This window comes from Bos mutus, chromosome 5 (assembly GCF_027580195.1).
Source record: "Bos mutus isolate GX-2022 chromosome 5, NWIPB_WYAK_1.1, whole genome shotgun sequence".
Classification (NCBI taxonomy): Eukaryota; Metazoa; Chordata; class Mammalia; order Artiodactyla; family Bovidae; genus Bos; species Bos mutus.
Window position 1 is genome coordinate 67,568,886 of NC_091621.1, and position 13,992 is coordinate 67,582,877.

Consider the following 13,992-nt stretch of genomic DNA (forward strand, 5'->3'; position numbering starts at 1 on the left):
TGGGTTTTTTCCTTCCATTCATACTGAGATATAATTGGCACACAGCCCTGTATAAACTTAAGGTGTATAGCACAATACATGGGCTTCCCTGGGGTTCAGCTGGTAAAGAATCTGCCTGCAATGTGGGAGACCTGGGTTGGATCCCTGCGTTGGGACAATACCCTGAACAAGGGAACGGCTACCCACACCAGGATTCTGGCCCGGAGAATTCCATGGACTATATAGTCCATGGGGTCACAAAGAGTCACATAATATATCATGAAATGATTACCACAAAAAGTTTAATGAACATCCATTACCTCATACAGATATAAAATAAACAGAAAAAAAGTATTTTTCCCTTGTGATGAGAACTCAGGATTTGTTCTTTTAACATTTTCAGGTAACATCAGCAGGAGTAATTATAGTAATCATTAGGACATTACATTCCTAGGATTTATTTTTAACTGGAAGTTTGTTCTTTTTTTTTTACCACTTTCATCCAGTCCCTCCCTACCCTCAATAACCACAAATCTGATCTCTTTTTCTATCAGTTTGGTATATATATACATAGTTTTTGAAGTATAATTGACATACAACATGTATCAGTTATTGGTGAACAACATAGTGGTTTGACATTTTCATACAATACAAAATGATCAGCACAACACGTCTAGGTACATTGTCTCTGTCCAAAGATATTACATTACTATTGACTATATTTTCATGTTCTACATTTAATTTCCCTTACTCATATGTTTTGTCACTGTAACTTTGTTAATTTTCCTCACCTATTTCACTCATTCCTTGCCCTCCCCTCTGGCAATCAATCACCGGTTTTTCATCTGTTTTTTTTTTTTTTTTTTTCTGTTTGATGGTTTGTTTGTTTCATTTTCAAGATTCCACATATAAGTGAAATTGTATGGTATTTGTCTTTTTCTGTTTGACTTATTTCACTTAGCATAATACCTTCTAGGTCCCTCCATGTGGTCGCAAATAGCAAGAATTCATTCTTTTTTTATGGCTGAGTAATATTCCATTGTATATACCACATTTTCTCTATCCATTCATCTATCCATGGCCACTTAGGTTGCTTCCATTTCTTGGCTATTGTGAATAATGCTGCAATGAACATAGGAGTGTAGATACCTTTTTGAATTAGTATTTCCTTTTTTCACCCTTTGGAAAAATACCTAGGAGTGGAATTGCTGCCACTGGAATGTTTACTGTCATGGTTCTATGATTTGACTTCTTTTTTTTTCAGATTCCACATATAAATGATACCATGCAATATTGGGGGCTTCCCTGGTGGCTCAGTGGTAAACAATTTGCCTGCCAATGCAGGAGATGTAAGTTCAATCCCTGGGTCAGGAAGATATCCTGGAGAAGGATATGGCAACCCACTCTAGTATTCTTGCTGGGAAATCCTATGGACAGTGGAGCCTGGCAGGCTACAGTCCACGGGGGTCACAAAATTAGTCAGATACGACTGAGCAACTCAGTCAGCTCAGTTCAGTTGCTTAGTTGTGTCCGACTCTTTGCGACCCCATGGACTGCAGCAAGCCAGGCCTCCCTGTCCGTCACCAACTCCTGGAGTTTACTCAAACTCATGTCCATTGAGTCGGTGATGCCATCCAACCATCTCATCCTCTGTCGTCCCCTTCTCCTTCTGCCTTCAATCTTTCCCAGCATCAGGGTCTTTTCAAATGAGTCAAGCTCTTCATATCAGGTGGCCAAAGTATTGGAGTTTCAGCTTCAACATCAGTCCTTCCAATGAACATTCAGGACTGATTTCCTTTAGGATGGACAGATTGTATCTCCTTGCAGTCCAAGGGACTCTCAAGAGTCTTCTCCAACACCATGGTTCAAAAGCATCAATTCTTCAGTGCTCAGCTTTATTTATAGTCCAACTCACACATCTATACATATCTGACTCATATGTATCTGACTCATTTTGTGACCCCATGGACTGGAAAAACTATAGCCTTGACTAGACGGACCTTTGTTGACAAAGTCATGTCTTTGCTTTTTAATATACTATTGAGGTTGGTCATAACTTTCCTTCCAAGGAGTAAGCGTCTTTTAATTTCATGGCTGCAATCACCATCTGCAGTGATTTTGGAGCCCAGAAAAACAAAGTCAGCCATGGTTTCCACTGTTTCCCCACCTATTTGCCATGAAGTGATAGGACCGGATGCCATGATCTTAATTTTCTGAATGTTGAGCTTTAAGCCAACATTTTCAGTCTCTTTCATTTTCATCAAGAGGCTCTTTATTTCTTCTTCACTTTCTTCCATAAAGGTGGTGTAATCTGCATATCTGAGGTTATTGATATTTCTCCGGGCAATCTTGATTCCAGCTTGTGCTTCTTCCAGCCCAGCGTTTCTCATGATGTATTCTGCATCTAAGTTAAATAAGCAGGGTGACAATTTACAGCCTTGACATACTCCTTTTCCTATTTGGAACCCATCTGTTGTTCCATGTCCAGTTCTAACTGTTGCTTCCTGACCTGCATACAGATTTCTCAAGAGGCAGGTCAGGTAGTCTGGTATTCTTATCTCTTTCAGAATTTTCTACAGATTATTGTGATCCATGTAGTCAAAGGCTGTGGCATAGTCATTAAATCAGAAATAGATGTTTTTATGGAACTCTTGCTTTTTCGATGATCCAGCAGATGTTGGTAATTTGATCTTTGGTTCCTCTGCCTTTTCTAAATCCAGCTCGAACATCTGGAAGTTCACGGTTCAACTAAACATCAACAAAATGTAATATGTGTCTTTATCTGGCATATTTCACTTAGGACAATGCCTTCAAGTTCCCTCCAAGTTACTGTAAATGGCAGGATTTCCTTCTTTCTGATGGCTGAACCATGAGATTTCCATTGTATGCATACATACTACTACTTTGTTCATTCACTCATTGATGGACGCGTAGGTTGTTTCCATATATTCCCTATTGTGAATAATGCTGCAATGAACATAAGAGTGCATACATCTCTGTGATATTCTGTTGTCATTTCCTTTGGATGCAGCTACCTAAGTGTGGTATTGCTGGATCACACAGAACTTTAAAAACTTTTTTTGAAGAAATTTCATACTGTTTTCCAAAATTGTTGCATGAATATACATTTCTACTAACAATGCACAAAGGTTCCCTTTTCTCCACATTCTCACAAACATTTGTTTTCTCCTGTCCTTTTATTTTATTTAAAGATATTGCTTTACCAAATTTTGTTGTTTTCTGTCAAACATGAACATGAATCAGCCATAGGTATACATATATCCCCTCCCTTTTGTACCTCCCTCCCTTGTCCCTCTCCATTCCACCCTTCTAGGTTGATACAGAGCCTCTGTTTGAGTTTCCTTAGCCATACAGCAAATTCCCATTGGCTATTTATTTTACATATGGTAATGTAAGTTTCCATGTTAGTCTTTCCATACATCTCACCCTCTCCTCCCCTCTCTACATGTCCATAAGTTTATTCTCTATATCTGCTTCTCCATTGTTTTCCAGTAAATAAATTCTTCAGGACTATTTTTCTAGATTCCATATATATGTGTTAGAATATGATATTTATCTTTCTCTTTCTGACTCACTTCACTCTGTATAATAGATTCTAGATTCATCCACCTCATTGGAACTGACTCAAATGTGTTCCTTTTTATGGCTGAGTAATATTACATTGTGTATATGTACCACAACTTCTTTATCCATTCATCTGTCGATGGATATCTAGGTTGCTTCCATGTTCTAGCTATTGTAAATAGTGCTACAGTGAACAATGGGATACTTGTGTTTTTTTCAACTTTGGTTTCCTCAGGGTATATGCCTACAAGTGGGATTGCTGGGTCATATGGTGGTTTTATTCCTAGTTTTTTAAGGAATCTCCATAACATCTTCCATAGTGGCTGTATCAATTTACTTTCCCACCAACAGCACAAGAGAGTTCCCTTTTCTCCACACCCTGTCCAGAATTTATTGTTTGTAGACTTTTTGATGATGGCTGTTCTGACAGATGTGAGGTGATCTCATTGTAGTTTTGATTTGCCGTTCTCTAATAATGAGCGACACTGAACATCTTTTCATGTGTTTGTTAGCCATCTGTTTATCTTCTTTGGAGAAATGTCTGTTTAGGTCTTTTTCCCACTTTTGATTGGGTTGTTTTTCTGGCATTGAGTTGTATGAGGCTGCTGGTATATTTTGGAAATTAATCCTTTGTCAGTTGTTTCATTTGCTATTATTTTCTCCCATTCTGAGGGCTGTCTTTTCACCTTGCTTATAGTTTTCTTTGCTGTGCAAAAGCTTTTAAGTTTAGTCAGGTCCCACTTGTTTACTTTTGTTTTTATTTCTGTTACTCTAGGAGGTGGGTCATAGAGGAACTTGCTTTGATTTATGTCATCGAGTGTTCTGCCTATGTTTTCCTCTAAGAGTTTAATAGTTTCTGGTCTTACATTTATACCTTTCATCCATTTTGAGGTTATCTTTGTATATGGTGTTAGGAAGTGTTCTAATTTCATTCTTTTACATGTAGCTGACCAGTTTTCCCAGCATCATTTATTGAAGAGGCTGTCTTTGCTCCATTGTATGTTCTTGCTTCCTTTGTCAAAAATAAGGTACCCATAAGTGAAAGGGTTTATTTCTGGGCTTTCTGTCTTGTTCCATTGGTCTATATTTCTGTTTTTGTGCCAGTACCATACTGTCTTGATGACTGTAGCTTTGTAGTATAATCTGAAGTCAGGAAGATTGATTCCTCCAGTTCCATTCTTCTTTCACAAGACTGCTTTGGCTATTTGGGGGCTTTTCTGTTTCCATATGAACTGTGAATTTTTTTTGTTCTAGTTCTGTGAAAAATGCCACTGATAATTTAATAGGGATCACATTGAATCTGTAGGTTGCATTTAGTAGTATAGTCAATTTCACAATATTGATTCTTCCTACCCAGGAACATGGAATATCTCCCCCTCTGTTTATGTCATCTTTGCTTTCTTTCATTAGTGTCTTGTAATTTTCTGTGTACAGTTCTTTTATCTCCTTACCTAACTTTATTCCTAGATATTTAATTCTTTTTGTTGTAATGGTAAATGGGATTGATTCCTTAATTTCTCTTTCTGATTTTTCATTGTTAGTATATAGAAATGCAAGTGATTTCTGTGTATTGATTTTGTATCCTGCAACTTTGCTAAATTCACTCATTAGCTCTAGTAATTTTCTGATACTATCTTTAGGGTTTTATATGTACAGTATCATGTCTTCTGCAAACAGTGACAGTTTTACTTCTTTTCTGATCTGGATTCCTTTTCTTTTTCTTCTCTGATTGATGTAGCTAGGACTTCCACAACTATGTTGAATAACAGTGATGAAAGTGGGCACCCTTGTCTTGTTCCTGATCTTAGGGGGAATGCTTTCAGTTTTTCACCATTGAGAATAATGTTTCCTGTAGCCTGATCATATATGCCATTTACTTCTTGAGATAGGTTCCTTCTATGGTCGGTTTTTGAAGAGTTTTAAACACAAATGGGTGCTGAATTTTGCCAAAGGCTTTTTTTGGCATCTATTGAGATGATCATATGGTTTTTATCTTTCAATTTGTTAATATGGTGTATCACATTGATTGATTTGCGTATATTGAAGAATACCTGCATTCCTGGAATAAACCCAACTTGATCATGGTGTATGAGCTTTTTGATGCATTGCTGAATTCTGTTTGCTAAAATTTTGTTGAGGATTTTTGCATCTATATTCATCAGTGATATTGGCTTGTAGTTTTCCTTTTTTGTGTTGTCTTTGTCTGATTTTGGTATCAGGGTGATGGTGGCCTCGTAGAATGAGTTTGGAAGGGTTCCTTCCTCCGCAATTTTTTGAAAGAGTTTTAGGCTGGCATTAGCTCTTCTCTAAATGTTTGTTAGAAGTCTTCTATGAAGGCATCTTGTCCTGGACTTTTGTTTTTTTGGGAGATTTTTTAAAATCACAGCTTCTATTTCAGTTCCTGTAATTCAGTTCCTGTAATTATCCAGAATCTATTTCTTCCTGGTTCAGTCTTGGAAGATTGAACTTTTCTAAGAATCTGTGCATTTCTTCCAGGTTATCCATTTTATTGCCATATAGTTGTTGATAATACTCTCTTATAATCCTTTGTATTTCTGCATTGTCTGTTGTAACCTCTCCTTTTTCATTTCTAATTTTGTTGATTTGATTCTTCTCTCATTTCTTGATGCATCTGGCTAAAGGCTTGTTAATTTTGTATATCTTCTCAAAGAACCTGCTTTTAGTTTTATTAATCTTTACTATTATTTCTTTCATTTCTTTTTCATTTATTTCTGCTCAGACATTGTATGTTTCCTTCTACTAATTTTTTTTTGTTCTTCTTTTTCCAGTTGTTTTAGGTGTAAAGTTAGGTTGTCTATTCAATGTTTTTCTTGTTTCTTGAGGTAGCATTGTATTGCTATAAACTTCCCTGCTTTTGCTGCATCCCATAGGTTTTTAGTTATTATGTTTTCATTGTCATTTGTTTCTAGAAATTTTTTGATTTCCCTTTTGATTTCTTCAGTAACCTGTGGGTTATTTAGAAATGTGGTGTTTAGTCTCTACGTGTTTCTGTTTCTTATGGTTTTTTCTTGTAATTGATATCTAGTCTCATAGCATTGTGGTCAGAGAAGATGCCTGATACGATTACAATTTTCTTAAATTTACTGAGGTTTGATTTGTGACCCACGATGTTGTCTACCCTGGAGACTGTTCCATGTGCACTTGAGAAGAAGGTATATTCTTCTGCATTTGGATGGAATGTCCTGAAGATATCAATGAGATCCATCTCATTTAATGTATCATTTAAGACTTGTGTTTCCCTTTTAATTTTCTGTTTTGATGATCTGTCCACTGGTGTGAGTGGGATGTTAAAGTCTCCTACTATTATTGTGTTATCAATTTCTCCTTTTATGTCTGTTAGTGTTTGTCTTACATATTGAGGTACTCCTATGTTGGGTGCCTAGGTATTTACAATTTATTCTTCCTCTTGGATTGATCCCTTGATCATTATGTAGTGTCCTTCCTTATTTCTTGTAAACTTCTTTATTTTAAGGACTATTTTGTCTGATATGAGGATTGCTACTACAGCTTTCTTTTGCTTCCCATTTGCATGGAATATATTTTTCCATCCTCTCCCTTTCAGTCTATATGTGTCTTGAGGTCTGAGGTGGGTTTCTTGTAGACAGCATATGTACAGGTCTTGTTTTTGTATCCATTCAGCCAGTCTGTGTCTTTTGCTTGGAGCATTAATCTGTTTACATTTAAAGTAATCATTGATATATATGTTCCTATTGCCATTTTCTTAATTGTTTGGGGTTGATTTTGTAGATCTTTTTTCTTCTCTTGTATTTCTTGACTATATAAGTCCCTTTAACATTTGTTGTAAAGCTGGTTTGGTGGTACTGAATTCTCTTAACTTTTGCTTGTCTGAAAAGCTTTTGCTTTCTCCATTAATTTTGAATGAGATCCTTGCTGGGTACAGTAATCTTGGTTGTAGATTTTTCCCTTTCAGCACTTTAAATATATCCTGACATTCCCTTCTGGCCCGCAGAGTTTCTGCTGAAAGATCAACTGTTAAGCATATGGGGTTTCCCTTGTATGTTACTTGTTGCTTCTCCCTTGCTGCTTTTACTATTCTTTCTTTCTGTTTAGTCTTTGTTAGTTTGATTAGTATGTGTCTTGGCATGCTTCTCCTTGGTTTTATCTTGTATGGGACTCTTGGTGCCTCTTGGACTTGATGGAGTATTTCCTTTTCCATGGTAGGAAAATTTTCTACTCTTCTCTCTTCAAAAATTTTCTCATACCCTTTCTTTTTTTATTTTTGAGAAAATTTTTGAAAAGATTAGAGCTGAAAAATTTCCCGTACCCTTTCTTTTTCTCTTCTGCTCCTGGGACCCCTATAATTCGAATGCTGGTGACTTTGATGTTGTCCCAGAGGTCTCTGAGACTATCCTACGTTCTTTTCTTTTTTTTTACTTTATTTGATCCATTCTTCTGCTTCAGATATTCTGCTGTTGATTCCTTCTAGAGTATTTTTAATTGTGGTAATTGTGTTGTTTGTCTATCTCCTGTCTTTATTGATGACATTCTAACAGATACAATGTGATAATTTATTGTAGTTTTAATTTGCATTTCCTGGATGATTAGTCATGTTGAGGACCTTTTTATGTACCTGTTGGCTAAAGCTATAAAATTCTTAGAAGAAACAAAGGGGGAAGTTTCATGACATTGGATTTGGCAATGATTTCTTAGATATGTCACCAAAAGTATAGGTAACACGATAAAAAATAGATGAATTAGTCTTCATTACAATTAAAAACTTTTGTGTATCAAAGATACTATTAATAGAATGAAAAGACAATCTACGGAAAGGGAGAAAACAGTTGAAATTCATGTATTTTTAAAATATATTTTATCTAGAATATATAAAAAATCCTCTCTCTATCAGATCAGATCAGATCAGTCGCTCAGTCATGTCTGACTCTTTGCGACCCCATGAATTGCAGCATGCCAGGCCTCCCTGTCCAAAACCAACTCCTGGAGTTCACTGAAACTCATGTCCATCAAGTCAGTGATGCCATCCAGCCATCTCATCTTCTCGTCCCCTTCTCCTCCTGCCCCCAATCCCTCCGAGCATTAGAGTCTTTTCCAATGAGTCAAGTCTTCACATGAGGTGGCCAAAGTACTGGAGTTTCAGCTTTAGCATCATTCCTTCCAAAGAACACCCAGGGCTGATCTCCTTCAGAATGGACTGGTTAGATCTCCTTACAGTCCAAGGGACTCTCCAGAGTCTTCTCCAACACCACAGTTCAAAAGCATCAATTCTTCAGTGCTCAGCTTTCTTCACAGTCCAACTCTCACATCCATATATGATCACTGGAAAAACCATAGCCTTGACTAGACGGACCTTTGTTGGTAAAGTAATGTCTCTGCTTTTGAATATGCTATCTAGGTTGGTCATAACTTTCCTTCCAAGGAGTAAGCATCTTTTAATTTCATGGCTGCAGTCACCATGTGCAGTGATTTTGGAGCCCAGAAAAATAAAGTCTGACAGAGTTTCCACTGTTTCCCCATCTATTTCCCATGAAGTGGTGGGACCGGATGCCATGATCTTTGTTTTCTGAATGTTGAGCTTTAAGCCAACTTTTTCACTCTCCTCTTTCACTTTCATCAAGAGGCTTCTGAGTTCCTCTTCACTTTCTGCCATAAGGGTGATGTCATCTGCATATCTGAGGTTATTGATATTTCTCCCGGAAATCTTGATTCCAGATTGTGTTTCTTCCAGTCCAGCGTTTCTCATGATGTACTCTGCATATAAGTTAAATAAACAGGGTGACAATATACAGCCTTGATGTACTCCTTTTCCTATTTGGAACCAGTCTGTTGTTCCATGTCCAGTTCGAACTGTTGCTTCCTGACCTGCATACAAATTTCTCAAGAGGCAGATCAGGTGTTCTGGTATTTCCATCTCTTTCAGAATTTCCCTCAGTTTATTGTGATCCACTCAGTTAAAGGCTTTGGCATAGTCCATAAAGCAGAAATAGATGTTTTTCTGGAACTCTCTTGCTTTTTCCATGATCCAGCAGATGTTCGCAATTTGATCTCTGGTTCCTCTGCCCTTTCTAAAACCAGCTTGAACATCAGGAAGTTCATGGTTCACATATTGATGAAGCCTGGCTTGGATAATTTTGGGCATTACTTTATATATATAAAGATATATTTATGTATATATACCAAGGGAACACTTCATGCAAAGATGGACTCGATAAAGGACAAAAATGATATGGACCTAACAGAAGCAGAAGATATTAAGAAGAGGTGGCAAGAATACACAGAACTGTACAAAAAAGATCTTCATGACCCAGATAATCATGATGGTGTGATCACTCACCTAGAGCCAGACATCCTGGAATGTGAAGTCAAGTGGGCCTTAGAAAGCATCACTACGAACAAAGCTAGTGGAGGTGATGGAATTCCAGTAGAGCTATTTCAAATCCTGAAAGATGATGCTGTGAAAGTGCTGCACTCAATATGCCAGCAAATTTGGAAAACTCAGCAGTGGCCACAGGACTGGAAAGGGTCAGTTTTCATTCCAATCCCAAAGAAAGGCAATGCCAAAGAATGCTCAAACTACTGCACAATTGCACTCATCCCACACACTAGTAAAGTCATGCTCAAAATTCTCCAAGCCAGGCTTCAGCAATACGTGAACCATGAACTTCCAGATATTCAAGCTGGTTTTAGAAAAGGCAGAGGAACCAGAGATCAAATTGCCAACATCTGATCGATCATCGAAAAAGAAAGAGAGTTCCAGAAAAACATTTATTTCTGCTTTATGGACTATGCCAAAGCCTTTGACTGTGTGGATCACAATAAACTGTGGAAAATTCTGAAAGAGATGGGAATACCAGACCACCTGATCTGCCTTTTGAGAAACCTGTATGTATGCAGGTCAGGAAGCAACAATTCGAATTGGACATGGAACAACAGACTGGTTCCAAATAGGAAAAGGAGTTCGTCAAGGATGTATATTTTCACCCTGTTTATTTAACATATATGCAGAGTACATCATGAGAAACACTGGGCTGGAGGAAGCATTAGCTGGAATCAAGATTTCCGGGAGAAATATCAATAACCTCAGATATGCAGATAACACCACCCTTATGGCAGAAAGTGAAGAGGAACTGAAGAGCCTCTTGATGAAAGTGAAAGAGGAGAGTGAAAAAGTTGGCTTAAAGCTCAACATTCAGAAAACGAAGATCATGGCACCTGGTCCCATCACTTCATGGGAAATAGATGGGGAAACAGTGGAAACAGTGTCAGACTTTATTATTTGGGGCTCCAAAATCACTGCAGATGGTGACTGCAGCCATGAAATTAAAAGACGCTTACTCCTTGGAAGGAAAGTTATGACCAATCTAGACAGCATATTCAAAAGCAGAGATATTACTTTGCCAACAAAGGTGTATCTAGTCAAGGGTATGGTTTTTCCAGTAGTCATGTATGGATGTGAGAGCCGAACTGTGAAGAAAGCTGAGTGCCAAAGAATTGATGCTTTTGAATTGTGGTGTTGGAGAAGACTCTTGAGAGTCCCATGGACTGCAAGGAGATCCAACCAGTCCATTCTGAAGGAGATCAGTCCTGGGTGTTCTTTGGAAGGAATGATGCTAAAGCTGAAACTCCAGTATTTTGGCCACCTCATGTGAAGACTTGACTCATTGGAAAAGACTCTGATGCTGGGAGGGATTGGGGGCAGGAGGAGAAGGGGACGAGAGAGGATGAGATGGCTGGGTGGCATCACCGACTCACTGGGCATGAATTTGAGTGAACTCCGGGAGTTGGTGATGGACAGGGAGGCCTGGCATGCTGCAATTCATGTGGACGCAAAGAGTCAGACATGACTGAATGACTGAACTCAACTGAACTGAACTGATATATATGTTTATAATATATAAAGAATTCTACCTATGTAAAGAATAAAGATGTTCAAACTAACATTATTAGGGAAATGCAAATCAAACCATAATGACAGAACTTCACACCCCTTATGAACTAAAAAAACCCCAGAAAACAAGGGTTGGCAAAAATTTGGAGAAACTGAAACCCTGTGTATTGCTAGTAAGAATGGGAAATGTGTAGCCACTATGAGAAAGAGAATATCAGTTCTTCAAAATTAAACAGAATTTCTACCTGTTTTGGCAATTCCATTTATAGGTATATAATCAATAGAAGTGAAAGCAGGGTATTGAAGAGATATTTATTCACATACCTATGTCCACAGTAGCATTATCCACAATAGCCAAAAGGTGGAAGAAATTCAAGTGTCCATCGACACATGAATGGGTAAACGAAATATCACATATCCATAAAGTGAAATATTATTCAGCCTTTAAAAGGATGGAAATTCTGACACATGCTACAGCATCAACCCTGAAGACATGCTAAGTGAAATAAGACAATCTCAAAGAGAAACACTTCAGATTCTTATATGACATACCTGGAGTAGTCAAGGTTTCCAGACAGAAAAGCAAAATGGTAGTTGCCAGCAGCAAGAAGGGAATGGGGAGTTAGTGTTTAATTGGTGCAGTTTCAGTTGGGGAGGATGAAAATGTTCTGGAGATGAATAGTGGTAGTGATTGCACAACACTGTAAATGCATATAGAAATGTACATTAAAAAATGGTTAAAACCATAAATTTTGTATTATGTATATTTTATAATTAAAGAAACCAATAAAATTTTTGAGTTTAAAAACAATCTAGAGCAAAACTACTAGGTTACAACAACAGTACGGACATGGGCAGGAGACAGTCAGAATTTGTGTGTTGTAGAATCTTTTTAATATTCGGGAGGAGGTTATAGATGTTGCTTAACTTTGGACTTTATAAATTATATACACTAAAATGTTGAGCATAACCAATGAAAATAAAATGTATGATTTCCAAACGTGTCAAGGCAAAGTTCTAAGTAGAACATACTATTATGATAGACTATATTATTGACTGGTTATTATTTATATCCTAGTAAAATCCATGGCAAAAATAGACATCAACTTTTAGAAAGAACAGAAGGATAAAATTTAGACTGGGGCTTTAAACTGTACCCCAAACACTATTCCTTCAAAAATGTTCACATATGAAGATATATACTGTAGGGACACAAATTATTCTCTATGCTTTATGTTTGAAATACAATTTTTAGAGATTAAGAATACAAAACCTATTAAACATTGTATTAAAACATTTTGTGATTACTCATTATCAGGAGGAAGGCCAATCTTCAAACTTGAAAGAAATAAAATTGATCACAAAGTGTGAAGGGTGAAAAATACATATATATCACTCTCCAATATTCTCAAATTCTAACTAAATTCACAAGATAAAAACTTTACCTTCAGCAAATACAATGCTAGTGTATTTCTACAAGAAAATAAATAAAGAGAAGAAGAAACTTAATGCAAAAGGTAAAGAAAATGAACAAGAAAGAAAAAAATATGTCCAATCAAAATAAGGCTTTAAAATTAACATAAAAGGAAAGTTCCCTAAACTGCCCAGTCAGTCAGATGTGGTGAAAACAGAATAATTCTAATCTTTGCTTACTTTGGCACTGTCCTTCAATAGAGTACTTGCTATGTATCATACACATAGAAAAAAAATCATTCTTTTCACAAGCCTGGAATTTTTCCTAAAAGACTAATTCAGAAGGAAGAAAAGACTTACATTTAGGAAGACAGTCTTTGCAATATTTACAATGTAAATTGGAAGCTCCCAATTGCCCTATAGTTACTCAATTAATTGTGCATTCCTTTTTAATGACAACCATGAAGATGCCACAGTACCAAAGGAAAAGCTAATGAGATATTATAAAGAAATAGGGGGAAAGTGCAACAGAGAAGCAAGAACGTAAGAATGCAAAATTAAGTCTGGTCTAGGAAGAAGTGAATGAAACACTCTCCGGAGAGCAAAATTTAGGCTGGATACCAAAAAACTCAATAGCCATGATAAAAAATATTTCAAAAAGGCAAAATTAGTGTGAAAACATCCATAATAAAACTTCAAAATTTTAAGTAAAAACCGAATCTGTCCTCTCCCTTGCACTATCCTGAGCGTGGCACACGTGCCTCTCCCAGTTCAAGCTTAAAAATCCTGGCTTTGTTTAAATCGATACGATTTTCATCAAGAGTACTTTTGCATTGATTTTTAAATTAAAAAAAAAAATACTGGATTAAACTATCATTTTCTCAAATGGAAAGCTCCCTTAAATCTTGCACCCCAGGCGAGGAGCTCTACTCACCCTAGTCCCAGCCCTGTGCAAACCTTTGGTCACAAGTATGCGTTAGAGTGAGAGTGGTTTTCATTTCTTGAACGTGTAAACTTTACGTGTATTTTTAAATCCAAACTCTTAAGTGCGGTTCCCCACAACCTTCAGCAGAGGAGAGGCCCAAACTCTGCGGCTGAGGGGGCGCGTCCTGACAGGGGTTGTCGGAGGT

At 37.1% G+C, this 13,992-nt stretch overlaps 1 protein-coding gene across 1 annotated transcript in view; it reads right to left on the reverse strand.

The window, feature by feature from the left end:
- GLIPR1L2 (GLIPR1 like 2) overlaps positions 1-13,992 on the reverse strand; it is a 45,984-nt gene that overhangs the window by 31,736 nt on the left and 256 nt on the right.